Raw genomic sequence first — 27,649 nt, 5'->3', positions numbered from 1 at the left:
TGGTTTAATGAAATTCACCATTTCTCTTAGACTTTCTATATATCTATATCTATATCTATATCTATATCTATATCTATATCTATATCTATGTCTATGTCTATGTCTATGTCTATGTCTATGTCTATGTCTATGTCTATGTCTATGTATATGTATATCTATATATACACACACATACCTACATATACATATGTATGTGTGTATATATGTGTGTATGTTTTTTGTTTCTTTATTTGCAGAGAGAGAAAAAAAGAAGAGAGAGAGCCTCTTGACACTGCAAATAGACTCTAGATTGGATATGAATATTGGGAAATTAAATCCAGGCTGGCAGGTTTTGCAAGCCAAGTGCCTTTAACCACTAAGCCATTTCCCCAGCCCTCTAATTTTTATTTTTCTATTTTTAATTTTATACTTTTGGTTTTTCAAGATAGGGTCTCACTCTAGTCCAGGCTGACTGGAATTCACTATGTATTGTCAGGGTGGCCTTGACCTCACGCCTCTAATTTTTTTTAAATATTTTATTTAATTATTCATTTATTTGAGAGAGAGAGGCTCATAGAGAGACTAGGCATGCCAGGGCCTCTAGCCACTGCAAACAAGCTCCAGGCACATGCACCTCCTTGTGCATCTGGCTTACATAGGTCCTGGGGAATCAAACAAAGGTCCTTAGGCTTTGCAGGCAAACACCTTAAATGCTAAGCCATCTCTCTGGCCGTAATTTCTTAATATCAGGTATATAAAGTTATAAATTTCTTTCTTAAGACTGCCTTCATTGTATCCCATAGGTTTTGGTATACTGTGTTTTCACAGTTATTTGATTATAGAAATTTTTTGATTTCCTTCTTGATTTCTTTAGGGACCATTCATCATTCAGTAGTGTACTGTTTAGTTTCCATGAGTTTGTGTGTGTTGTTGATAGTATTCCCTGATGTTAATTACTAAATTACTAGTTTTATCTCATTGTGATAAGATAAAATACAAGGTGTTATTTTACTTCTATTTCTTCTAACAAATTTATTTGTTAAGATTTGCTTTGTGTGCCAATGTATGATCTATCTCAGAGAAAATTCCATGTACTGCTGAAAAGAGATTGTATTCTGCAGAATTCTGGTAGAAAGTTCTGTAAATGCCTATTGGGTTGTTAGCTCTATGATGGCATTTCATACTTCTCTGTTTATTTTTTGTGCATCTGGCCTACATGGGTACTGGGGAATTAAACCTAGGTTCTTTGGCTTTGCAGGCAGGTGCCTTACCTGCTAAGCCATCTCTTCAGCCCTCTGTTTGTTTTTTGCAGGGATGAATCGTCAACTGGTGAGAGTGGGGTATTAAAGTCATCCCACTATTGTGCTAGAACTTATCTGTGACTTTACATACTGTAGTGATTTGTTTAATGAAATCGTGTGCACCTATGTGCAGTACATATATATTTATAACTGTAATGTCTTCTTGTGAGTCGTTTCTTTAATCAGTATAAAGTGACCTTTCTGTTTTCTGACTAATTATGTTTTGAAATCTATCCTATCAGGTATTAGAACAGTGACAATGGCTTGTTTCCTAGGGTCTTTTGTGTCTTTTGACTGAAATACCATTTTTGATCCTTTTATCATAAGATAGTTTTTTTTCTTGTATGGAAGGGTGAGATTCTAGGAGGGAACAAACAGAAGGAGACTTTTCATCCATTTTGCTAATATGTGCCTTTTGATTGGGGAATTGAGACCATTTCTATCCATTGCTGCTGACAAGTATGTATTCATTATTATCATTGATGTTAATTTTGTTATGATTTGTTTTATTAATTTCTCTCTTGCATTAACTATTATTTAAAGATGATTGATTTAGTCCTTCCCACGGTATCACATATGAGCTTTCCTTTCGCTTCATCTGAAGAATTTCTTTAAATAATTTTGTTTGGAGATGTCTTAGTGGTCATGAATTTCTTTAGCCTGTCTTTATCATGAGAATTTCTCTTTTGTCCCCTGCTTTGGTCATGACAGACAGCTTTGCTGGGTATAGTAGTCTGGGTTGGGAGTTGTGTTTCATTCTAAGCTGTCCTGGCCTTTAAAGTTTCCATTGAGAAATGTGTTGTTATCCTAATGTGCCTGTTTTTACAAGTAACTTGTGCTTCTCTCTTGCTGCTTTAAACATATTTTCATTGGTCTGTATATGTAGTAGTTTAATTATAAAATGCCATGAGGAGCTTCTTTTCTGGTCTTCACTGTTTAGTATTCAAATGCCTCCTGTATCTGTATTTGCATCTCTTTTCCTAATTTTGGGAAGGTTGTTCTTGAAAATACTTAGTATACCTTTAGATTGAAATTATTATTTTTTTTTCTTGTGTGCCCGGATTTCTTGGATTTATCCTTTTTAATTGTGTCTTGAAAATTCTGCACAAACGTTCTTACTAATTGTTGTTTCCCCTTTTAGAATGTTTCAAATTCCCCACTTTCTCTTTGAGTTTAGATATTCTGTTATCTCCCTTATATTGGTGATGCTTTTTCTATGGAGTGCTTTTATTTGATTTACTGTCTTTTTCATTTCCGGTATTTCAGATTGGCTTCTCTTCAGAATTTCTATTTCCTTACTTATATCTTGTATCTACCTCCTTCCTTTATTCAGCTGGTTTCTTGTGTTCTCTTGGGATTCCTTCAAGAGTTTGTTTGCCTCTTTTATTACAATATTTTGAGCTTACTTATAATCATTCTTTGGATTTCTCTGGCAGTTTGTCTAGTTCAGTCTCACTGGAACCCCATTACCCTGGGATTCATAAGTTTTGAAGCAATTATACTACCTAGAATTTTTTTTTTAACTTTGATTTTTTTGAGGTAGGGTCTCACTCTAGCCCAGGCTGACCTGGACTATATAGTCTCAGGGTAGTCTTGAGCTCACAGCAATCTTCCTACATCTGCCTCCCAAGTGCTGGGATTCAAGGTGTGCACTACACATGTGTGTGTTTCTAGTATTAATCTGTTTGGATTTTATGGTGCAGATTATTTTATTGCTTGGATTTTATGTTTGCTTTATTAACAGTTCTTAGGCATGAAGTTCAAAAGTTTTATCATCAGTCTGGGAGCTCAAGATGCTTTGTGTGGCCTCTATATTACTAGCAAAGTAGAATGCTGGAAACAGGAGAGACCAGAGCTGGTGAAATACCTGCCATGTGCAGGCCATAGTAGCTAATAAACAGTGGTCCTTTTCACATCAATAGCTGTGGGTGGATGAATGAACAAAGATGGTATGGAGTGTGCTAGAATTTTGTCTACTTAGCCTACTGGTGAAGGGTGTAGGGAGAGGTTAACTTTGCAAAAGATGAAGGTGGTAAAATATCTGGCAGAGGGACTGGGGAGATTGCTTAGTGGTTATGGCACTTCCCTGTGAAGCCTAACAACCTGAGTTTGATTCCACAGTACCCATGTAGGCCAGATACACATGGTGGCATGTGTGTCTGGAGTTCATGGGCAGTAGCTAGAGGCCCTGGTGTGCCCATTCGCTCTTTGTAGCTGCCTCTTCCTATCTCTCTCTAAACTAAATAAATAAATAAAAATTTAAAAATCTGTTAGAGGAAAGTTGGGATACTATTGGGTTCCACTGACTTCAGGAGTTATGAAAGCTTGTAGTTGTGGAGAATGAGACAAGGGAAAAGGAGGAGAGAAAATGTAAAAGAGAGGGAAAGTATAAGAATTGTGCATGGGAAGATTAGTAGAGACATCACAATAGGAAACTGGTGGAGAAAAATACAGAACAAACCTAAAATCCAACTAAGCAATATACAAACACACACAAAACCATCCTTGAATATATATATGCACAAGTGGAGATTTCTTTTCCCCCTGAGGAAGGGTCTCACTGTAGCTCAGACTACCTGGAACTCACTTTGTAGTCCCAGGCCAGCCTTTTACTCATGGTGATCCTCCTTCCTCAGCCTCCCAAATGCTGGGATTAAAGTCATGTACCACTACAGCTAACAAAGTGGAGATTATTTTTAAAAATTTGATTTTTGAGGTAGGGTTTCATTCTAGTTCAGGCTGACCTGGAATTTATTATGTGATCTCAGGGTGGCCTTGAACTCACAGCAATCCTCCTACCTCTGCCTCCCAAGTGCTGGGATTAAAGGCGTGCGCCACCATGCATGGCAATATTTTTTAAAAGGTTATTGAAATATTTTTAAAAAATGAGAAAAGTTAACCTTAAAATTAAAATATGATTTAAATTTTTTTGTTTATTTTTAAAAATTTTTTTATTAATTTATTTGAGAGTGACAGAGAGAGAAAGGGTGGGGGAGAGAATAGGCCCTCCAGCCACTGCAAAGGAACTCCAGATGCATGCGCCACCTTGTGCATCTGGCTTATGTGGGTCCTGGGGAATCGAGCCTTGAGCTGGAGTTCTTAGGCTTCAGAGGCAAGAGCTTAACTGCTAAGCCATCTCTCCAGCCCACAAATATGATTTAAAAAAAAAAAAAGCTTAAAGTATGCTTCAAATCGAAAATGTCGGTATGTCTGCCTTGGTGGGATGGGTTTTGTGTTCTTTAGCAACCTGCCCTCACACCGGAGGAAGGTACAGTCAGCACTTCCAGTTCGACCCCGTGTAACTAGATTTGGAGATCAGCCACTGTAGTCACTTTTTCAGTTGAGTTTCTCTCATCTCTGTTGAGCTGTGAAAATGGTCCTTTCCTTGGCGCACTATGGCTTGTCTCAGCTGGCTAGTTTTTGGCAGGCAGGGGTCGGGATGAACCGTTCCTAGCGTGTTTGGGGGAAGGGTGAATGTCACCCTTTGGCTCTCTGTCATCTCCAGTGTTCCAGGCTGTGTCTGGTCGGGGGAGGGGAGGTGGTGCAATGCTGCCTGGGGGAGTATTTGAGCTCAGCTTGTCCCTGTCCTTTCCTCCAGGTGCTCCTGATTTAGGGCTGGCGAGTAGGTGGCAACCATCCCAGGTCTTGCTGGCAGGGCAGGAGAACAGCTCCCTAGTGGATGCTGGAGCCCATCTACCCTGATTGGCCACCGCTGCCTTCCGCTTCTCCGTGGGGATCTTATGTGGCTCAAAAAGATCCTTTACAGACCTTGCCTCTCTCGGGAATTTCGGGAGGAGCCTATTGTGTTTTAGCTTACCCCCACCCTCCTGTTTCCTTGGCAAGGCTTGTAATTCTGCCATCTTAACCCGAAGTCCTGACACCTTTCAATCACGGCTGCCTGGTGCACGCTGTGGACGGTTCTTTGGCTGTCCCACCTTGCAGCCTGATGGACTGGTTCCTTGTTTAAACTCCTTAGTCCATTTCTCCAGGCTTCCCAGCTGCCCTACAGTCTCTTCCTTGATTTCTCGTGCTCCTTTTTTCCTTTTTCTATCTTTTGTTTCCTTGATTTCTCTCGATCCTGAGAATGGAAGTCAGGGCCTTGCACATGCTAGGCAGGTGTTCTGCCACTGACCCACAACCGCCGTCCTTAGTTTTCTGAGACTGGGTCTCTCTGTGTAGTCCCGTCTGGCTGCCAGCTTGCTATTTATCCTCCTTCCTCCACCTCCTGAGTGCTGAAATTACAGGTGTGTACCACCAGGCTAAGCTAAATAGGATCTTTGAAATCCTCTGTAAATTAGGAAAGTTATTTTGGTCAACTCCACTATAACAGCAACCAAAGGTCTTAAGTAATTCAGTCCCCCAGGCATGCTTTTCTACTGGGGAGCTTTGCTCTCCATTTTCCCAGGACAGCCAGGCCCTGGGCCCTCTCCCCAGAACTACAAACAGAGCAAAAAGTAAAATTAAAAATCCCAAACCTATAGCTGGAAGTTAGAAGAATGACATTTCCTGGATATTAGACAATCAGAAGAAGCCAATGCAAGTTGGCATAAAGATTTTCACTCTTTTTTTTTTTTTTTTTTTTTTAAAGGAGGTCTTTATTTTATAAAGTAAAGTCTAGGATAGGGTTGTCAGAAGTTCTCTGAACTAGAGATCATTATTTAGGGTAGTATTAAATATAGTTTTAGTACAGATACATATTTAAACATTTCAACTGCTAATGCTTTCCTTTAAGAACGACTTGGCTGCCTGTCGTTCTTGTGGAAAACATTGAACATGTAAGTCATTCCACTCACATCTGCTCAGGTTATTCTCTATCGAAAAGTCTCTTTACATATTTATTTGAGGCAAGAAATATGTACAATGATCCAACAGTTCCAATGAATGTAACATGTTAAGTCAAGAAGGAGAATTTATTTGCTTAGGATCCCATCCAGTTTTAAAGCTTCTGCTTGACTTCCCTTAATGCTCCCCTCCCCCACTTCTGAGGCCTTCCTCCTGTTTTTTTTGTTTGTTTTCGAGGTAGGATCTCACTCTGGCCCAGGCTGACCTGGAATTCACTATGTAGTCTCAGGGTGGCCTCGAACTCACGGCAATCCTCCTACCTCTGCCTTCCCAGTGCTGGGATTAAAGGCGTGCCGGCCCTCCTCCTGGTTTTTACAGGAATTATGCTTTCTTTCCTCCTCTTAAGCTCTATAATAAGATCTTTCCAAACTTCAAGAAAAAAAAAAAAAAAACAGTTAAAAAGAAATTCACCAGGTATTTTACTTACTAAAAACAACATTCTTAGTAATAAAGACATTTGCAGTTTGCAAATATTCACTGTTCTATGCACAAAGTCAAAACTGTGGATGGGAGTATTCCCACCAGGCATACCAAAGCTTGCTCAGAGGAAGATTCTGGGCCTCCTGTCCCCTTGCTGTCCAAGTGGCACCTCCTCCATACGGTGACGGTGACGAGGCGGGCAGTGGGCTTTCAGTGGTATTCTCAAGGCTCAGCCACTGGAAGGGACTTGGGACATTGGCTCTGATCTCTGTATTCCTCAGTGACTGGATCAAGAAAAGACCTTTCTACTCAGGAGAGAACACCTAACCCCTTGTTGAGCATCATGTAATCTTAAACCACTAAGCTTAGCTGCTCACTCCTGCCGAGTGAATTAGATAAAACACAAAACCTTTCCTATTTTTTTTTTCAGATTATCAACTCAGACATTTGAATTATTAGTATAAAATAAAAAATGATTTAAAAAACCCCACTTCATTATCAAGACCCTTTTTCAAAAGAAAAAACACGGAGGGGGGAGGGTAACCAAATAAAAGTTCCTCCTCCTCCTTTCTGATTAACCGATGAAACCTCAGCCTAATTAACTGAGGCAAACCTCAGATTGCATGATTGCTGCCTTTCAGAATCCAGAGGCACTTAAAAAAAGAAGTGCTCAATGGCACTTTTCAGCCTGACCTAAATATCGTTACAGCAACCGTTAGTTCTGGCTGGGCCATGTGCTGCGCTATCTCCTGAGCCGGGATGGCCCTCTATTCAAGCCCTTTCCACTCTCCTGTCTTTCACAGCCCAGGGCCCCAAAAGCAGCATTGTTCCTCAGAACCGCCCCATCAGCCTCTCAGCCCCTCACTGCCAGGGGCTACCTGTTAGTCTCACTGGGACCCTGGGCCTTTGCTTTCATTGCCAGCAGGTCTCCCTCTCCACTTGCCGGGAAGGCTATTGATGGGAGCCCTCGGGTTTCTCTTTTGTTGAAGCTCTTAGAGCCCACCTCAACTTCATCTTCCTCATTAGTCCTTCCTTTCCATCCAAAATGGCTGGAGATTGCGCTGCCACATGGGCGAGGGGATGAGAACTGTTTGTTTCTTTCTCTTTGTATAAGTTTAAATTTTCTCTGAAGTTCAAAGGCTGCATGGATGTAAGGCGATTTTATGGATAATATTTTGAAATCAACATTTCAGAGTTGATTTAAAAAAAAAAACCAACCATCGTAGTCAGGCAGATGAATTGAAATCTTATTCAGTTGTTCACTGGGAGAGCACTTGCCTAGCAAGCGAAGGTCCTGGGCTTGAGCGCCAGCACTGCCAACAGAACAAAGCAGATAAACAACAGCAACAAAAATAAGTAAAAATAAAGCAGATCAAGAAAACTCAACCGACCACATCAAACAAATGCGCACACACCTTGCTCAAGGATCTCTTCTTCTTCTTTTTTTTTTTTTGGCAGGTCCAAGTGCATTTATAGAAGAATTAGACAAGGCTGTGTCTGAGTAGATTTTTTTTTTTGTTGTTGTTGTGTTTTTGAGGTAGGGTCTCACTCTAGCCCAGGCTGACCTGGAATTCACTATGGAGTCTCAGGGTGGCCTTGAACTCACGGTGATCCTCCTACCTCTGCCTCCCGAGTGCTGGGATTAAAGATGTGAGCCACCATGCCCGGCTTCTGAGTAGATTTTTTTTTTTTCTTGATGTATGTGATAATGTTATCCAAGTTTTTAAGGCAAAAGTCAGGGCTGCCCAAGAAGCTAGGCCTGGCCACCTGTCCTTAATACGGTCCTCCTTTGTGTCCTCATTGGCTGAGCCCAGGAACTGCCAGGTGGTCTAAGTGGTTCAGTTGTCGATGACCTAATCACTGAGGCTCAGCTCCTAGACAACTGCTCTCCTCTTGAGGGGTGGACTGTGGTATAGGCTTTGCTCTTCCTGGAATTCAAGGTGACTCAAGAGGAAAAGGTCAAGGACAACAATTTATTTCTCTGCCATCAGCCAAATGATGGCAGACAAGGAAGGCAGAGGGGCTGAGGATATGGTTCAGTCACTAAAGATTTTCTGTGCAGGCATGAAGACCTGAGTTCAGATCTTCAGCACCCATGTAGTAGACAGGTGTGGTGGCACACATCTTTAACTCCGGTGCTGGGAAGGCAGAGACAGGAGGGTCCCTGGGTGCTTGCTGGTGAGTTTGTCTAGTTGCGTCTGTGAGCCCAGGTTCAGTGAAAGATCCTGTTTCCAAAAATTAAATAAATAAATAAGGTGGAGGGGCTGGGAAGGTTTCTCAGTGGTTAAGGACACTTGCTTGCAAAGCATGCTGGCCTGGGTTTGAATCCCCAGTACCCACATAAATCTAGATGCCCAGAGTGGCGAATGCATCTGGAGTTTGTTTACAGCTAGAGGCCCTGCGTGCCCATACTCTGTCTGTGTCTCTCTCAGATACACACATGCAAGTAAATAAAAATCTAAAAATAAGGCAGAGGGCTGGAGAGATGGCTTAGTGGTTAAGGTGCTTGCCTGTGAAGCCTAAGGACCCATGTTCTACTCTCCAGATCCCACATAAGCCAGGCGCACAAGATGATGCATGTGCAAGGCTGCACATGTGCACAAAGTGTTGCACGTGTCTGGAGTTTGATTACGTGGGTGGCGGCCCTGGTGTGCCAATTCTCTCTCTCTTGCTCTCATTCTCTCTCATTAAAACAAAACAAAACAAAAAAGCCAGTCTGTTGGGCTTGCCTCAAAAGAAGGTAAAGAGTGGTTGAGGAGGACTCCTGATGTCAACTTCTGGCCTCTGCGTGAATAAGCAAACTCCACGTGCCCACACACAGACAAACATTCTTACACAAGTATACATACCCGCCCCACACACAAACATTCTTGCACAAGTATACATACCCCCCACACACATACAAAACAGAAAACAAAACAAAACAAAGGTAGACATGACAGGCTTTCATTCTGAGTTCAATTGCCTTGTGGACCCAAGTGAGGAATCGATGCTTTTCAGTACAAGGCGCTTCTAAGTGCCTGTTTCAACATCATTTATCCCAAATATATGTTTGAATATATCCATTTTTACAACTACTTTTATCTTTTATTGAAGACTACGGTAGTTTGAATGTCAAATGCCACCCACAGGGTCACGTGTTTGACTTACTCACTAGCTGACAGAGTTGATTGGAAAGGTTGTGGAACCCCTGGGAGGTGGAACCTTGCTAGAGGAGTTAGGTCACTGAGGGTGGGCCTTGAGGTGTTCCAGCCTACTTCCACTTGCTATTCCCTCTCTGCATCCTCCCTTCTGATGTGATGATGTGACAGTGGCTCCTGCTCTGGCCTGCCGTGCCTTGCTGTCCATGATGGGACTGGAAGCCAAACCAATCCTTTTCCTTCCATAAGCTGCTTTTAGTTAGGTTTTTTTGTCTCAACAATGAAAGTAAATGATACAAAGATTAAATAACACTGTGCATCTGATTCTTTCCAATCTGTACTTAGGATCTGCACTGGTAAATCTAGAGAGCACCATTCCATATGTTGCTATGACATAGCAGACCTGTGAGTAAGAAACATACCATTTTGGGCTTGGGAAGTTGCCTAGTGGTTAAGGCTCTTGTTGGCAACATTGTTGGCAAAGCCAAAAGACCCAGATTCAATTTCCCCAGCACCCACATAAAGCCAGATGCACAGGTGGCACACGCATCTAGAGTTTGTTTGTAGTGGCTAGAGGCCCTGCTGCACCCATTCTCTCTGTCTGTCTCTCTCTGTCAAATAAATAAATAAAATAAAATATATTTTTAAATGAAACCTACTGTTTTAAAATTATTATTCAGTATTACTATTTTTTCTTTTAGTGTTATTATCATTTGTGAACTGAAGTTCCCAGGAAAAAGTCACATTGATGTTAAAAATTCTACAGGGATTATTAACTAATTAGAACTTCATGATTATAGAAAGTTGGAATGTTATAGATTCAGAGCCAATATGATCTGAGGCTATTTTCAGTCTTCTTGATATAAGGTTTGAAAGTGACAAGAGAGCCTTTCTTACCTCTCAGTAGGCTTAACTACTCTGGTGATGAGGGTACCAGAAAATCAGTGGTCACCAGAGCCAGGCCTTAAGTCAGTGGCTCTCAGAGTTCATTGTCACATGACAAAGAGGAATAAAGTAATGTGGCCAAGGGATGAGCAAGCAGAAGGTGATTTATTGGTAGAAGGAGTCCCCAAGTGGGAGGAGGAGCCTAGATAGAGAGAGGAGAAAGGGAGAGAGAAAGAGAGGGAGAGAGAGAGAGAGAGGGAGAGAGAGAGAGAGGGAGAGGGAAAAGAAAGAGGGAGATAGAAATTGCTTCAAGAGCTACTTGGCTTACTGGTCTGTCTTTTATTGGACTTATGGTAGGGACTTGATGGAGGCTGAGGCAATCTTTACTGAGATTGGTTATTCCTCTATGGGCAGAATCTATGTGGGGCCTAAATACCCTGTACATGTCCTCTCGATCCAATCAAGGAGCTTGTTACGCATCATTCACCCAATCAGAGGAATGGTCATGATTCACGGTCACTTTGTCCACTTCCTTTCCCAATTGGCTATACTTGCCCCTCTTAATACCTTGGCACCATAACTTGGGCAGGATCAGTCGACTATTGCCCCATAGCCTCTGGTTCACAATCTTCAGTGTGTCCCTCTAAAGCCCTTGGAGCTATGACTTGGATGGGATCAGTTGAGCACTACACCCAGGCTTCTGACTCAGAGCCCTAAGCATGCCCCTCTGAAGCCAAGTGGCTTCACTCCTCATGGCTGGTCAGGATCCACTAGAGACATAGACTCAGAACCCTTTGCTCTGGATCAATTAGCATCTGCTGAAGCTGGAAGGGCAGATTTTGATTCTGATGGGGTGTTTGTGTGTGTGTGTGTGTTGAGTGTGCTCACACAAGCTGGGTGAAAGTTCCTGCTGGTTTTGAAAGGCAGCTCCCAACTGGAGGGGTATCTTCCTGGCTTTCATTTTCTGAATACTGATTGCTCCCTTATTTCCTGGACTGGATGCCACTTCTCCCTGGCTCTCCGAGTCCTCTCTCTTCTGTCTTCTGGATCTCTTTCCTCCTGTGGGATCTTCTCTGCTACCTGAGACCTCTTTTCCAGTTACTACTGATCCTATGTACCACCAGTGCAGAACACCTCCCTTCCTGCCAGACTCTTTTCTTCCCTCTTGATCCCTTAGTCATTTGAACTTTAGGTTCTGATGTGTGACACTGTCCTCCAGGCAAAACAAGTATTGCCATGTTTATCAAAAGCAGCTGCAAGTGCATATGAGAGACTTTTGAGAAAGGGCCTGTTGATGTTCCTGTACAGGAAGGGGGTGGGGATAGTCATCAGACCCTCACCCCAGACCTCAGCCTCCCCCTGTGCCAGCTGTAGGCAATGACCCATGAAGTCTTGTGGTCTCAGGGGGAGATAGAGTTTATCCAGGGTAGAAGGTCAAGGGAGGGCAAACTCCATCTGTGCAGCCAGGGGTAGGCTGTCCTCCATGCTGGGATGAGATCTGATGGTGCTGCTGCTACTTTGGGGTCTCCATGCTCCTGTAAGTAGCCCTCTCCCATGACCTGTAAGGAAGCTCAGTAAACTCAGTGATCCTCCTGGTTGAGCTTTGGTGGGACCAGGCTTTAGTCTGTTGTGGATACTCTGCCGGGGCAGGCGGGGCGGGGTGTGGAGGGAGACACAACAAGTGCTTTTTCTGCTTCTCTAGAGAAGGGTTCATGCTACAGGGCCTCTATCCTCTCTCAGTGCTCCCTCAGAGGAGAAGGAAAGCCTTTAAAATATTTCAAAACTGGGGGCTGGAGAGATGGCGTAGCGGTTAAGCGCTTGCCTGTGAAGCCTAAGGACCCCGGTTCGAGGCTCGGTTCCCCAGGTCCCACGTTAGCCAGATGCACAAGGGGGCACATGCATCTGGAGTTTGCAGAGGCTGGAAGCCCTGGCGCGCCCATTCTCTCTCTCTCTGTCTACCTGTCTTTCTCTCTGTGTCTGTCGCTCTCAAATAAATAAATAAATAAATAATTAAAAAAAAAAAGAAGGGATTCCCTTTAAAAAAAAATATTTCAAAACTGGGCATGTAACTCTTAAAAATGTCTTCTATGCAATTTTTTTGTGAAAGGCCTGAGCCCTTATGGGTCAAGCTTATGTGTTTCCCAGTTTCATCAGAACACAATTCAAAAATAGAGGATGGGAATAAGCCAGTGAAGTGCATGGCTTTGTATTACCACGTGCATTCTGTTAGGGTGCACACATTTGTGTGTTGGGCACAGTGGCCCCTCTTAAATCTATCACTTCACTTCCCATGGTTTTAGTTACTTGTAGCCAATTCCAACCCAAAAATATTAAATAGGGACTGGATATATAGCTCAGTGGTTATAACCCTGGCTTTGCGTGGGTGAACCCTGAGTGCAATTCTCAGCATTGCCAAAAATATTAGATGGGAAATTCTAGTAATAAACAGTTTTCAAGTTATAAGCAACATGTTGTTTGGATAGTATGATGAAATCTCCTAGTTTCCCTTTCCATCCCTTCTGTGCATCATCTCTTCCACATTATCTGCCTGTTAATCATTTAGAGCCCATCTTGGTGAACCAAGAAACTCACAGTATCACAGGGTTTATGTTCGAGTGACTTTTATTATAGTTAATCATGGATCCAAAGCACAAGAGAAGCGATAATGACATCTGGATTGTTGTATATTGTTATAATTATTGTATTGTTACCTGTTGTTAATCTCTTATTGTTTATAAATTTTATAAATTAGACCTTTTCTCAGGTGTGCATGTATAGGGAAAAGCATAATATCCATAGAGCTCAGAACTACGCACAGCTTCAGGCATCCCATGGGGTTCTCTAAACACATCTGTGGGTAATGGAGGACTACTGTACAAATGATGATATTAAGAAATACCTAAATTAGGCTGAGGAGATGACTTAGCAGCTAAGAGCACTGTGGCTTAAGCACGAAAGCCTCTTGGGTCAGAGACCACCAAGTTCAGTTCCTCAGAACCCACATAAAAAACTGATTGTGGGCTGGTAGAGATGGCTTAGTGGTTAAGGGGCTTGCCTGCAAAGCCAAAGGACCCAGGTTCAATTCCCCAGGACCCACATAAGCTAGATGCACAAGGTGGCGCATGTGTCTGGAGTCCGTTATCAGTGGCTAGAAGCCCCAGCACGGCCAGATTCGTTTTCTCTCTTTCTCCTTCTTGATTAAATAAATAAGAACATTAAAAAAAAAAAAAAAACTGATTGTGGCCATGCACATCTGTAAACTAGTCTGCACAGGGTAGAGACCAGAAAAGTGTTGTGGTTTGCTGGTGGACAGTGGACCCTGGTTGAGGGAGCGACCTCATCTTAAGGAAATACGTAGGTCAGCAATGAGAGGACATATATGCTCTCCCCTAGCCTTTGCACACACATGTAGGGGATATGTGCATCTTCACACACAGGTACCTGCCTATACCACACATCACACACACACTACATGCTACATCGAACACATACTGTACACATGCATACACAAAATGAAATAAAAAGAAATGCCCAAATTGTCTGAGTAATAGATAAATTCTTAAATTAAGTACTCATGAAAGTCTCAGAAGAATAGAAACTGACCCAAAAGTTTTAAAGTTCAGTGAAGTTTGGAATAATCTTTAGCAATAAGAGCTGGTTTAAAAATTACTGGTAACATAAAATGGGATGAAATAAATTGTAACCTTGAAGAGCAGGTGACTTCTCCAGTCAACTCCTTTCAGAAGAATTTGCATTTCTGCTATTTAATCTTTCTGGAGTGCAGTCACCTGAGGCAGAATTCAGCAACTTTGCATATCTTAGGGTGGAATTCATATCTGCCTTCAGTGACAAACTCCTTAGGGCTGGACTCCATTTTCTGCCCACAGTGATGCCTCCTTCAGCCAGGAGGCTGGAGATCCAAGAAGCTTTAACAAAACTGAGTCTATTGGGGGACATCCACCCAAACTACCACAAGTGTACATATGCATTTATTCACACACACACACACACACACACACACACACACACACACACGGAGCAGAACACTGCGGATGGGAAGATCTCAGTGGAGTCAAGGGAGGAGAATGAAGAAGAGGAATAGGTTGTGGGAAGGTTAACCTATACTAAAGGCATTTTGAAAAAGTCATGTGAAAGCCTATTTCTTTTTCAAAAAATATTTTTATTTCTTTATTTGCATGTAAGAGAAGAGAGTCAGAGAGGGAATGGGCATGTTAGGGCCTCCAGCCACTGTGATGAACCCCAGCCACTTATGTGGATACTGAGGAATTGAACCTGGGTTGTTAGGCTTTGCAGGCAAGCACTTTAACTGCTAAGCCATCTCTCCAGCACTGAAGCCTACTTCTTTGTTAGCTTACTAAAAAGTATAATTTAAAAAGAAAGTTTGGGCAAAAGTATTTTGTGTGCACACATAACACTGGTCTCAGAAACCATAGGTTGTTACAGGAAAGTCTAAGTGCCAGGGATGCATATCTCCCTGTAAGTTGTTTGTCAGGGAGGCCTCCAAAACAATACAAGGTATCCAAGGCTCTTGAATGCCTGCCAGAACTAGATGGTGAGATCCCACATGTTTTGGTTGTAGGACACTGAAAATTCCAGCTGGAATTGAGCTGGAAGCTTCCTCCCTGCTGGCTCGCTGTCACAATCCTGGAAAGTGCTATGCTTGCATTTGGGTGTGAAAAGGCATCAACGGTTTTTACCAGCAGTTGATCTTGCAAGCTACACAACTGACCAAGTAGGTGAGATATGCCCTCTGGTGCGATAGAGGCATGTCTGTTAAGGGGGTAAGCTGCCATATGTGAGGGGCACAACCCTGAAATTATATGACTAATTTTTGGAATTTTCCTATCCAGGACTAGGCAAACAGCTTCTAGGAGCACAGCTTGGGAAATAGAAGAGCCAATGCCTGGGAAATCCAGAAGTGGGCTAGCTGCCTGGGGAAAAAAGAATCTGAAACGTGAAGTTTAAGCCATTAGTAACCAACCCTCCTGTGTCTACTGTCATGACTTCTCTGCTCTTACTGTGGCTGTAGCTTGTTCTCCATCCAGGTACTCACTGGCATTTGTTTTTGAACAGGCAAAACCCAGTAATATGTAAGCAATACCACATTATGAGCAAAGGGTGAGGATGACTTTGGATGAGCCTTAAACATTTGTTCTTCTAATTTATTTTCACAGTGATCAATTGCTCTCTGATTAGATTTTGAAGCCTGCTATATGGGAGGAATTTCATACCTGGTATTGAAAACCTAGTCAAAAGCCCATGACTGGGTAAGTCACAGACCTTAAGGAGAAAGCTACTGCTATTGTTTGGCTAAATAAATATATTGTGCCCATCAAATTGCACTCTAAATATTTATGTTGATGCTCATATATTAGTGCTACTCTCACTTCTTGTTAAAGAAGCGTCTTTTTGCAGATTGTTGCAGTCAGGTTCACATTGCTGGCAGAAATCCCCTGACCAAGAGCAGCTTCTGGGGAAAAAAATGGTTTATTTTGGCTTACAGGCTTGAGGTAAAGCTCCATGATGACAGGGGGAAGTAATGGCATGAGCAGAGGCTGAACGTCACCTCCTGGCCAACATAAGGTGGACAATAGCAGCAGGAGAGTGTGCCAAACACTGTCATGGGGAAACTGGCTATAAAACCCATAATCCTGCCTCCAACAATACGCCTCCAGGAATCATTAATTCTCTAATCCCCATCAGCTGGGAACCTAGCATTCAGAACACCTAAGTTTTTGGGGGACACCTGAATCAAACCACCACACAGATGATGGTGACTAATGAGAACTACTTCATATTCACCAAAGTGATGAGAGTCAGTGAGTGTTGGGTGGTCAGTACTAAACGAAACATCTCGGTCACACCCTTCAAGGCTTAGATGACATTTCAGAAGACGGGGCAGAAAGAGTGTAAGAGCTAAGGGATGGGGAGGGGTGCTTTGGGTCACTGTCACTGAGACGTAAGTGGCCAGTGCATTCATCACCAAACAGCAGCTGCCATTATGTGCACAGTATGGGACCCATCTACGTGTTGTCATGGGTGATGGAGGAAGGGAAAAAGAGACATTAAAGTAGAACAGGGACTAGTTGGAGAGAAGAGAGTTTCAGTGGAAGAGGGTGGATGGAGGGACAAAAGAAGATAACGAGAGGGGATTATGATCAAAATACATTATGTACATGAATAAAAATTGTCAATCAAAAGTCTTAAAATAAGTTTAAAATAAAATAAAATAAAGTTTAGGGCTGGAGAGATGTCTTAGTGGTTAGGTGCTTGCCTGTGAAGCCTAATAGCTCATGTTTGAATTTCCGGGTCCCACATAAGCCAGACACACAGTGATGCAAGCACCGATGTTTCACATGCGCACAAGAGGGCACATGCGTCTGGCGTTTTTGTGCAGCAGCTGAAGGCCCTGGTGTGCCCATTCTCTCTCTCAAATAAATAAAAGAAAAAAAGAGGTTTAAAATAAGTTTTAAAATGTTTAAAACAAGTCCACTAATCAACCAATGGGACCTCATAAAATTAAAAAGCTTTTGTACAGAAAAAAATGACAGTGTTAAATGAGTAAAGAAACAAGCTACAGAATGGGGGAAAATTTAGAAAAAAAAAATAGAACTGAGCTATACACCTGACAGAAGATTAAAAGAATATACAAAGAACTAAAAACAAACATACAAACATACAAAAATCCCTAAAGAAGAAATCAATCAACCCAATCATAAATGGGATCCAGAACTGAACAGATACTTCTCAAAAGATGAAATACAAGTGAGAAATAAATATTTTTAAAATGTTCAACATCCTTCACCATCATAGAAATGAGAATTAAAGCTACTTTGAGATTCCATCTAACTGTAGTCAGAATGGCTACCACTAAGAACTCTAATGACAGCCAGCGTTAATAAGGATGTGGGGAAAGGAGAGCCCTGCTCCATTGTTGGAGGAGATGAAAATTTGTGCGCCCTTGAGCTTCCTAAGGTGGCTAAAAATAGATCTACCATATAACCTTGCTATACTACTCCTGGGCATGTATCTAAGGACTCTATACTATAGAGATATGTGCTCATCAGTGTTCGTTCCTGCTTTATTTATAATAGCTAGGAAATAGAACAAGCCTAGATACCCATCAACTGATGAATAGATAATGAAAATATGCTACATATATACAATGGAGCTTTATTCAGCTGTAAGGGAAAAATGAAATTTGCAGAAAAATGGATGGGTCTGGAGACAATGAAATTAAGTGAGATAACCCAGGCTCCAAAAGTCAAATACTGCATGTTCCATCTCATATACAGATCCTAGCTTTGAATGTTTGGATTTGTATATAAGTTGGAGTAAGAGTCAGTAATAGAGGCCAGAAAGTTAGAAAGGAGTGGTGAGGGAGGAAGGAGAGGGGAGGGCTAAGGGAATGGGACAGTCGATAAGTAAGTAGAAGGAGGAATACTGGGGATGGAATGGCATAATTATAAGTGTAAGTATAAGTATTAGTATAAAAGTATAAGTGGATGGAGGATAGGAGATATAAAAAGGAGAGTTAGTCAGAACTAAAGATGTTATGAATAAATCATATGGAAACCTACTTCTTTGTTAGCTAATTAAAAATATGTAAGTTAGACTTCTGGGTAAGATGGCACTGTAGTACCCATGCCAAAGCAGCCTAGGGTGGACATAAGCAGAAAACCAGCAAAATAAGCTCCTTTTACCAAAAAAGTGAAGGTGAGTAAGGAATTATCAACCACAGCACAGAAGCATGAGAGACTCAGATCTTCTAGAAAGCAGGAAACCAGCCAGAACCCCACTGAAGCGCTGGTGGTCCCAATCTGTGGGTGATCCAAATCTGTGTGCCTGCCCAGCCAACAGAGCTGCAGGAGCGTAAACCAGGTGAAGGGATTTTCCACTTACACCAGCCTCCTTGCAAAGTGAAGAAAACTGAAGGAGAAGACATCAGGGACCAGCTGCTGCAGGAGATCACAAACAGACCAGCTGAGCAGCTCTGATACAATTCCAGGTATCCAGCACAACCTCCCAACCCCAAACCAGTGCCATGAACCACCAGAGAACTTATCTATTCCCCCAGCCACAGGCATCCAGCACAGCTGACCAGAATGCCAGATCCAGTGACCCAAGCAGCCTAACAGAGGCCACAGTGCAACAGAGGGGGATCAAAAAATCATGTGAAAAGGATATAAGAGAAATATACGATACCCTAAATGACCAAACATTCATATCATGGGTATACCAGAAGGAGAAGAAATTCAGGCCAGAAGCATAGAGAACATATTCAACAAAATCATTGAAGAAAAATTTCCCAATCTCACAAAGAGAGGTCCACCCAGATACAAGATACTCATAGAACACTGAACAGACAGGACCCAAGAAGAAACTCTCCAAGGCACATCATAGTTAAAACTGTTAACAATAAAAACAAGGAGTGAATACTAAAAGCAGCAAGAAACAACTCACTACACACAAAGGCAATCCCATCAGAATTACCCCAGGGTTGTCAGTGGAAACCCTGAAAGCCAGAAGGGTCTGGAATGGAAGACTTCAAATTCTGAAAACCTATGACTTCCAACCCAAACTACTGTACCTCGTGAGAGTATCACTCATAACAGATGGTGAAAAGAAAGCTTTCCATAAAAAAAGTCAACTCTATGATTATATGAACACAAAGCCAAGTCTCCAGAGAATAATACACATTGAAGAGTCAAACAATCAATCTTAAGAACTGACAAGAAGAAGATCACAATCACCAAAACTAGAGCAGGCTCAAGAAGCACAAAGCCCAAGAAAGCACCCCATCATGGCAGGGATTAAATCACACCTCACAGTTATAACCTTAACTATTAACAGTCTTAAGAGTCTTAACTCACCCATCAAAAGATACAAGTTAACAGGGTAGATTTAAAAAAAAAAATGGACCATTCTATCTGCTGTCTTCAAGAAACCCACCTCTTCACTAAAGACAGACACCTCCTGGGGGTGAAGTGATGGAAAATGACATTCCAAGCAAATGATGATAAGAAACAAGCAGGTGTTATTATATTAATATCTAATAAAATATACTTCAAACCAAAAGTAATCAAAAAAGACAAAGAAGGCCACTTCTTACTGATCAAGGGAACAATCCAACATGAGGACATCACAATCATAAATCTACATGCACTAGACACAGGTGCACCACAATTTATCACACAAAATCTACTTAAAAAAAAACAAAACAGAAATAGGGCTGGAGAGATGGCTTAGTGGTTAAGCGCTTACCTGTGAAGCCTAAGGACCCCGGTTCAAGGCTCAATTCCCCAGAGCCCAAGTTAGCCAGATGCACAAGGGGGCGCTTGCGTCTGGAGTTCATTTGCAGTGGCTGGAAGCCCTGGTGCACCCATTCTCTCTCTCTCTTTCTCTGCCTCTTTCTCTGTCTGTCCCTCTCAAATAAATAAAAATAAAATTTAAAAAAAATTGGTAGCAGAGACCAGTAAACTACAAAGGAACTATAAGGGAAGGAGGACAGGGGAGGACTTAAGGGAATGGTTGTGTATATATGTAAATATATGAACAGATTACTGAGGGTGGAATGGCCTAAGTGAAGCTAGAGGAAGAGATTAGGTAAAGGAAGGGTAGGGGAAGGGTTACTGAAAACTTAAGAGGGAATGAATAAGCCATATGGAAACCTACTTTTTTGGAACTTGGCACACCAAGAAGCCATAGATTGTTACTAGAAAATTTTCAGTGCTAGTGATAGGATACTTTCCAGTGAATTGTTGGCTAGCAAGGTCCCTGATGCCCCCAAAACATTATAGGCCATCGCCAAGGTTCTTAATTTCCCACCAGGAATAGATGGTAAGACCCTATTGCTGAAGACTTCACATACTTGGGCTGCAAGGTCAATGAGAACTCAAGTTGAAGCTGAACTGAAAACCTCCTCCATGTAGACCAGCTGACAGAAAGCTTGAAAAAGCTATGTTACATGCAGCCCTATGGGAGAGAGAAATCATTAGCAACAATAAATAACAGTGGACACTGCAAGCCTTAAATTTGGCCAGCCAGGCCAAATTAGCCAATGGGTGCCATAGTAGCATGTCTGTTATGGGGGAAACCAACTGCTCACTAATTGGACTGGGGGCCCGCTCATGGGAGGGAATACATGCCTGGTACTGAAAACCTTTGATGGGGGATCTCGTGAGCCCTAGGGGTGTAATGCTTGCTGGTGTCTGGCTAAATACATATATTATATTCACCAAACTGCCCTCTTATATCTACTCTTATATTAAAGATACTCTCACTTTTGGATTAGAGAAGCTTCTCTCTTTTCAGATGGTGGTGACTTCTGGGATGACTCAGAAGGCACCACTGTGCTGAAAAGAAGGGGCAGAGGAGTGTTTAGCACTGAAATATCTCTATCACACCCTCCAAAGCTCAGGGTACATTCTGGAAGAGGTGGTGGAAAGAATGTAAGAGCCAAAGTAAGGGTAGGAGTGCTTACAATGCAGTCTTCCAGAATCAAAATGGCCTGGATATCCATGACCTTGCAATGCCTGGTATTGCCTTACACTGGACCCTCATAATAGAAGGAAAAGATGATGACATCAAAATAAAAAAGAGACTACTTGAGAGGGATAGGGGATATGATGGAGAGGGAATTTGTGAAGGGGAAAGTAGGGGAGGAGAGGAATTATCATAGTTTATTGTCTATAATTATGGAAATTGTCACTAAAAACATTTAAAAAGATAAAATAAAAATATGCAAGTTAAAAACAGAGTAAGTTTGTATAGACATACCCTATGGGTATAGGTTGTCACAGAAACTTTTCAGTGTCAGTATTGGGATATATCCTAGTGAGGTATTGGTTATTGAGTCCCATCAGGTCCCCCAAAGAATCTAGGATATTATCAAGACTCTTGGTTGCCTACTGGAACTGAACACATGTTCTGAACACACCACATGCTTTGGTTGTAGGACACTAAGAAATTAAGCTAGTGCTGAGCTGGAAGACTTCTCTCTGCTGATTACAAGTTATAGTGCTGGAAAGTGCTATTGTAACTTGCTGCAGGAAGAAAAGTCATCAGTGGTTTTAATCAAAAGTGGACCCTGAAAGCTACATAAGTGGCCACTCAGGCAAGATGTACCCATTGGTACAATAATGGTATGTCTGGTATAGGGGTCAACAACTACTCTCTAACTCAATTTGCTGGCCACTCCATGGCAAGGAATTCAAAGCGTATGGCTGGGAGAATCACAAACCCTAGGAGGGAAATTTGCTACTTTATTTGGCTGTATGGATTATATTATGTCCACCATATTACCCTCTAAATACTTATGCATGTATCTTAGTGCTTATCTGACTTTTGGTTAGAGAAGCTTCTCTTTTCAAATGGTGATGACTGCTCGGGAGACTCAAAACTCATCAAAGTGCTGAGAAAAAGTGACAACAGAGTGTTCAACACTCAATGAGACATCTCCATAACACTCTACAATGGCTAAGGGACTGTAGCAGAAGTGGTGGCAGAAAGAATATAAGAGCTAAAGGATGAGGGAGGAGGGCTTTGGAATACTGTCTTCTAGACATGAAGTGGTGATGGTATTCATAGCCTCACAGCAGCTGTCATTATCTGTACAAGATCTGCATAATATAGGAACAGACTGGCATGGATGATGGAGGCGGGTTAAAAAGGACCTTAATATAGAATAGAGAATAGTAGGAAAAAAGAGAGGTTCAGTGGAGGGGGCAGGGCAAGGGACAAAGGATGGTGGTGGGAAGGGATTACGTAAGTTTTTAAATAAAGTTTTTATTGAAAAAACTTAAAAGTTAAAAAAATGGAGTTTGTAATTTTTCCCACATTCTTTATAGTCTCTTTCTAACTGTAAGATTTAACCTGTGGTCTTGTAAGTGCTCCCTCTTGTAAGAGCTCAGCTATTAATCTTTCTTTCCTTTTCATTGTCACAGAAAATAAATTTCCTTCAATCAAGGCACAATGGCCCACACTATGTAGAAGCCACATTTTACTTCTTTGTCCCAAACAGATCATTCAACTGCTTCTTAATGAATGAAGACAACAATAAGAGAAAAAAATGAACTCTTCTGTTCTTTGATCAAGAGAAGGAACAGCAAAGATCCTTTGCTTGGCCAAACTTTAATCAAACTCCTGAAACCCTCAGCCCATGAACATACTTCCTTGTCAGATTCAGTTTTAGCAAAGGAACCCATTACATCATGTTAGTCAGAATCTCCATTCTCCACACCTGATCCTCACTCCTCCCTCTTTCCCTAGGTGGTGTCTATCAACCTTGTTTGTCTTCAGCAGGAATCTGTTAGGATCTTGTGACCTCCCCTGAGGCTTCCTTTTCTCAATTTGCCATCCACTGACCCTCACCCTTTCCTTGGCTATCCATTGTCATTTGCCCATGCTGTCCTTAGGGTTGATTCCAGCCTCTCTAGTCCACTGCAGGTCCCCTCTGCACCCTCATGATGACCATGACAAAATCTTACTGTGCTTTAACAAGTACCTTTGAATAGGTATTTCTTTAGCAATATCTACCAGCTTCGATTACAGATAGTCTCAAGTTGTTTATTCTGAATTCTAGGAAACTATATGTTTTAAGAACTTTGTGTCAGCGCTTTTAAATAGTTTTGCTTCATAACTTTGTTAGTAACTTTGTTGGCTATTTCTCAGGATGGTTGCTTGGACTGGCTTCCATAGTCATCCTGGGTTTGTGGATGAATTGTTCTAGATAAGCACATGTTTCCAAACATAGGGTAAAACTTGTTTAAAATGGTTTGTGCTAGATGAGTTCCATGAAGTTTTGTGTTTTAAATTTGGCATTGTTGCTTTTTAAGAAACTTTGACAATCTGAGACACGTGTTCACTGTCTGTAGAAGTCCAGCAAATTTGTATGTGCGCTACTTTCAGCAAATCTTTTGTGGGTCTCTGGTGACTGTATACAAAATATTTATTCTATGGAGTTCTCCAGGAGCAGGGGCACACATTGCACGTTTTGGACATTTTATGATTCAAGCCAGAGGAAGTAGAGTCTACTTGAAGAGGCTGATTACCCCCAATGAATGCAGCTCAAAGGCATTCAGGCTGAGCGACAGGTCCCCAGGCATGACCAGGGGGCACAACAGCGCTCTTATCCAACTCTTGATCTTATTTCCTTTGCTCTATCTTTCACTTTTTCTTCTGGCTGCCAGCTTTTCTCTACAGACTGTACTGCCGCGCTCTGAATGCTGGGTAGCAAGAGTCAGCCCTCCCCACCACTGGATTCCCTTCTTCGCTAGGCTTAGCAGGGTGCTGGCTGGAGGAAGGCTGGTCCTGTCCAAAGGCAGAAATGAAAAGGCCTGCTGGAAGCATGTTCCTGGGGCAGAGAACAAGCTGACATTGCATGGGTTTCGGGGGGAAATGCTTCTAAATTGTACAGGGCTGGGGATGGGATTAGACAGCCCCCGGCCTGTGACCACACATTGCACTCATTCAGCCTGGGCTCTTTGTAACCTTTCTTTGGAGAGTGATCAGGAGAGGGGGCAACGATGTCACTGTGTTTCCCAAAGGAGCAAACAGTAGAGGCTGCCTGAGGTGAAAGGTTAAAAACTAGTGTCAATAAAATGAAGGGAATTTGTAGGTGGGGGAGGAGGGAGATGGAGAAAAGGGTGGGGAGCGAGATCTCTGGCATGTCAGTCTCCGGTGAGCAAATACAGACTGGTCACGTGCTTCCATGCTAGGCCCCCCCACTACATGTGTGTGCCCGTGGAAGAGACCCGTGTCCTTCAGCCTCAAGGTTGCATTGTCTCCATCCCACAGACAACAGAACCCACGGGACCTGCAGGGCGCCCACGGGGATGCACAGGAGCTGCTCAGTTTGGTCCCCTAACTCTCATCCTGTTTTGAAATTGTTTTCAGTATTGATGCACAAGTTTTCACAGTACCACAATCTGGTAGATTTTCTGTTGTAACCCAATACTCTTTTATTTTCTAAAATAATTTTCCTACACACAGGACGGTTTTGGAAAAATCCCCAAGTCCATTAGAATAAAAATCTAAGGAAATGAAGCTGTTGTTCTTTGAAAATGAGCAAGCCCAGGATAAGTGTTCACATTGCTCATATTTTATTTATCTGGGTAAGTTTATATGTGCACATATCTGGTGACCCACTGAGTTCAAGCTGGGCTGCTCGCATGCACCTGGCTGAGGTGGATTATGAGAATGAGCAACTTCTTAGTGGCTAAGAACATGGCTCCGGGCAGGAGGGAGACTTTTCCTAAAGACCAGGCGCACAGCTCAGTGGTCTGATGCTTGGGCATACAGGCCCTTTCATTGTGACCCTCAGCTCCTAAAAACAAACGAGCAAACAAATAGTCACCCCCTTCTCCCAGCAGCAGAGAGAAAGTTTTCTTAGAGTCTTTCAAGGATCTCTTTTTATTTTTATTTTTCTTTCCACCAGTGATGCTGGATCCTGGGCTGGGAAGAGAGAATGGAAGCCCTCCTCCCCCTCCCAGGTAAAAAGGAGTTCAGCTTCCTGCGTGTTAGGAACTTAGAGCGTGAGGCTGGCGGGAGGACCTGACAGAGTCTCACAGGGTGAATTTGTATATGTCTCTAGATAAAATAGTCCAGCACATATGAAATTATCTACACAAAATCTCAAATACAGTACAATTTTCTTATAATGTATTAAGAAATTACTTTGGGACTGGCATAATGACTCATGGTTAAAGGCACTTGTTTGCAAAGCCTGAAGGCCTGGGTTTGATTCCCCAGTACCCATGTAAAGCCAAGTGCAGAAACTGGTGCGTGCATCTGGAGTTTGTTTGCAGAGGCAGGAGGCCCTGGGGCACCCATGCACTCACATACTCTCTTTGTCCCTACCCTCACATAAATAAATAAAAATTTTAAAAAAGAAAAGAGGGCTGGAGAGTTGGCTCATTGGTTAAGGTGCTTGCCTCCAAAGCCTATGGACCCAGGTTTGATTCCGCAGTACCTATGTAAAACCAGATGTATAAGGTGGCTAGAGGCCCTGGCGCGCCCATTCTCTCTCTGCCTGTTTCTTTCTCTCTCTATCTTTGCTTGCAAATAAACACATAAAAATATTTTTTTAAAACCTAATACTACCGGAAGGAATGCATGTGTACTTACCACTATTTCCTCCACATTCAAAACATATGGGCCCCACCTGTGTGAGGACCCTCAGAAGCTCTGAATGGGTAATATAGCTTGGGTGGGAAGAGCAACCTCTACAGGCTCATGTGGTAAAGGTTTGGCTCTGAGCTGGTGGATATAGTCATTGAAAGGGGATTGGATCCCGACGTCTCTGACCTAATAAGTGGACTGACCGATGGAGTTGTTATTTGATGACATTACTAGGAGGTGATATTACATTACTAAGAGGAAATATATTAACTGGAACTGTGTCTTTGGTCAATATACTTGTCTCAGACCTTCTCTTATCTGTTTCTCTGTCTTCCTCTCAGCCACCATGAGGTGAGCATCTCTTTCACGATGCTCAGAAGCATGGAGCCAGTGACCATGGATTGAAGCCTCTGAAACTGTGTGACACAAGAAATCCGTTTTCCCTTAGGTTATCTCAGGTCCAATATAGATGAAATTGTGTACATAAAATTTAAAATGCATTACAATTTTGTTATAAGGCAATGCCTTAAGAAATCACTATGAGGGCTGGAGGGATGACCTAGCGGTTAAGGCGGTTGTCTGCAAAGCCAAAGGACCCAGGTTTGATTCCCAAAGACCCACGTTAGCCAGATGCACAAGGGGCACACACATCTGGAGTTCATTTGCAGTGGCTGGAGGTCCTGGCGTGCTCATTCTTTCTCTCTCTCTCCCTCCCTCCCTCTTTCTCTGTCAAGTAAATGAATAAATAAATAAAAATAAAATATTAAAAAAAGAAATCACTATTTAGAGTACCAGGAGGGACCCGTGTGTACCTACCATCATCACCTCCTCACGCGGAGGAGGACCCTGGCGCTCCCCACATGGAGGAGGATGCTGTCCCCTACCTGGAGGAAGTCCTTGTTTTCCTCATGAAGGAGGTCTCTGACCACTGTCAGAGCTTTTCATGCACTCAGGGTTCGCCTTGATGGATTGTCCCTTTCTTTCTTCTTTGTTTTTCAAAGGGGCAAACCTCCCAGACCTTTCGAGGCTAATTCCCTGGGACAGAGAGTCCCAGGTGCTTAGGTGGGTCTTGCCTTCCTCTGAGTGATGGGCATCTTGGCCGTGCCTGTGGGGCTGACTGGTGAGTGTGGGGCAGAAACTTCCTGCCTTCCCTCAGTGCCCCCCTCCCCTCCCCTGCCACCTCCTCCGCTGGTAATGCTGGGTGTAATCTCACTTCTAAACACAGAATTACCAAAAAAAAAAAAAAAAAAAAAAAAAAAAAAAAACGATGGGTGGGGGGAGAAGAGCCTCAAAGAATAATGAAGTTTTGCTTCCTGATGCAAATCCTGTAGCCAGTCCCCCAAGGCTTAGAGCAGTTCCTTGTGCAAATTCCAATCCAAAGGCGTTTAGAAAAGAAGAGAGGGAAATTGAATGGGTTTCCTTTTCTAAGAGCAGCATTAACAAAGGTTTCATTTTCCATGGTTATGGGTCTGGCGAGACAGCCCTCGCTGACAGGCTCTCCAAACACATGTGCTGGCCTGCTGAAAAGGCCTCGGTGTTGACTGACAGATAATTGAAGTGACAAATTGTTTCATTGTATTTGGCAGGGAGAGTGCTGTATTAGATAATTATGGGGAACAGAGGACTCTGGGGTCTCAGGTCACAAGACATGCCTGACCCTACTTTCTGAAAAGTCTGAATGGAGTTCTCCATCCCAGAGGAGCCCAGGGCCAAGCTGTCTCTCTTTTTGTTGTTGGGGTTTTTTTTTCTTCCTCCTTTCCTCCCCCTTTGTGCCCCAGCCCCTCCCCCTTTCCGATCTAATGATTGTATCTGAAGAACTGGGAGACCTCCAGAGCTGAAGCAGTCCCCCAGCCCGTTCCCTGCTCACTGCCAGGGTAGCTAGATTGCAAACTGATCCCCTGGGGGCCTGGAAGGGGCTCTCCCGAAGGGTAGGTGTCTAGG

This window comes from Jaculus jaculus, chromosome 12, assembly GCF_020740685.1.
Source record: "Jaculus jaculus isolate mJacJac1 chromosome 12, mJacJac1.mat.Y.cur, whole genome shotgun sequence".
NCBI lineage: Eukaryota > Metazoa > Chordata > Mammalia > Rodentia > Dipodidae > Jaculus > Jaculus jaculus.
This window is presented reverse-complemented; position numbering follows the sequence as displayed.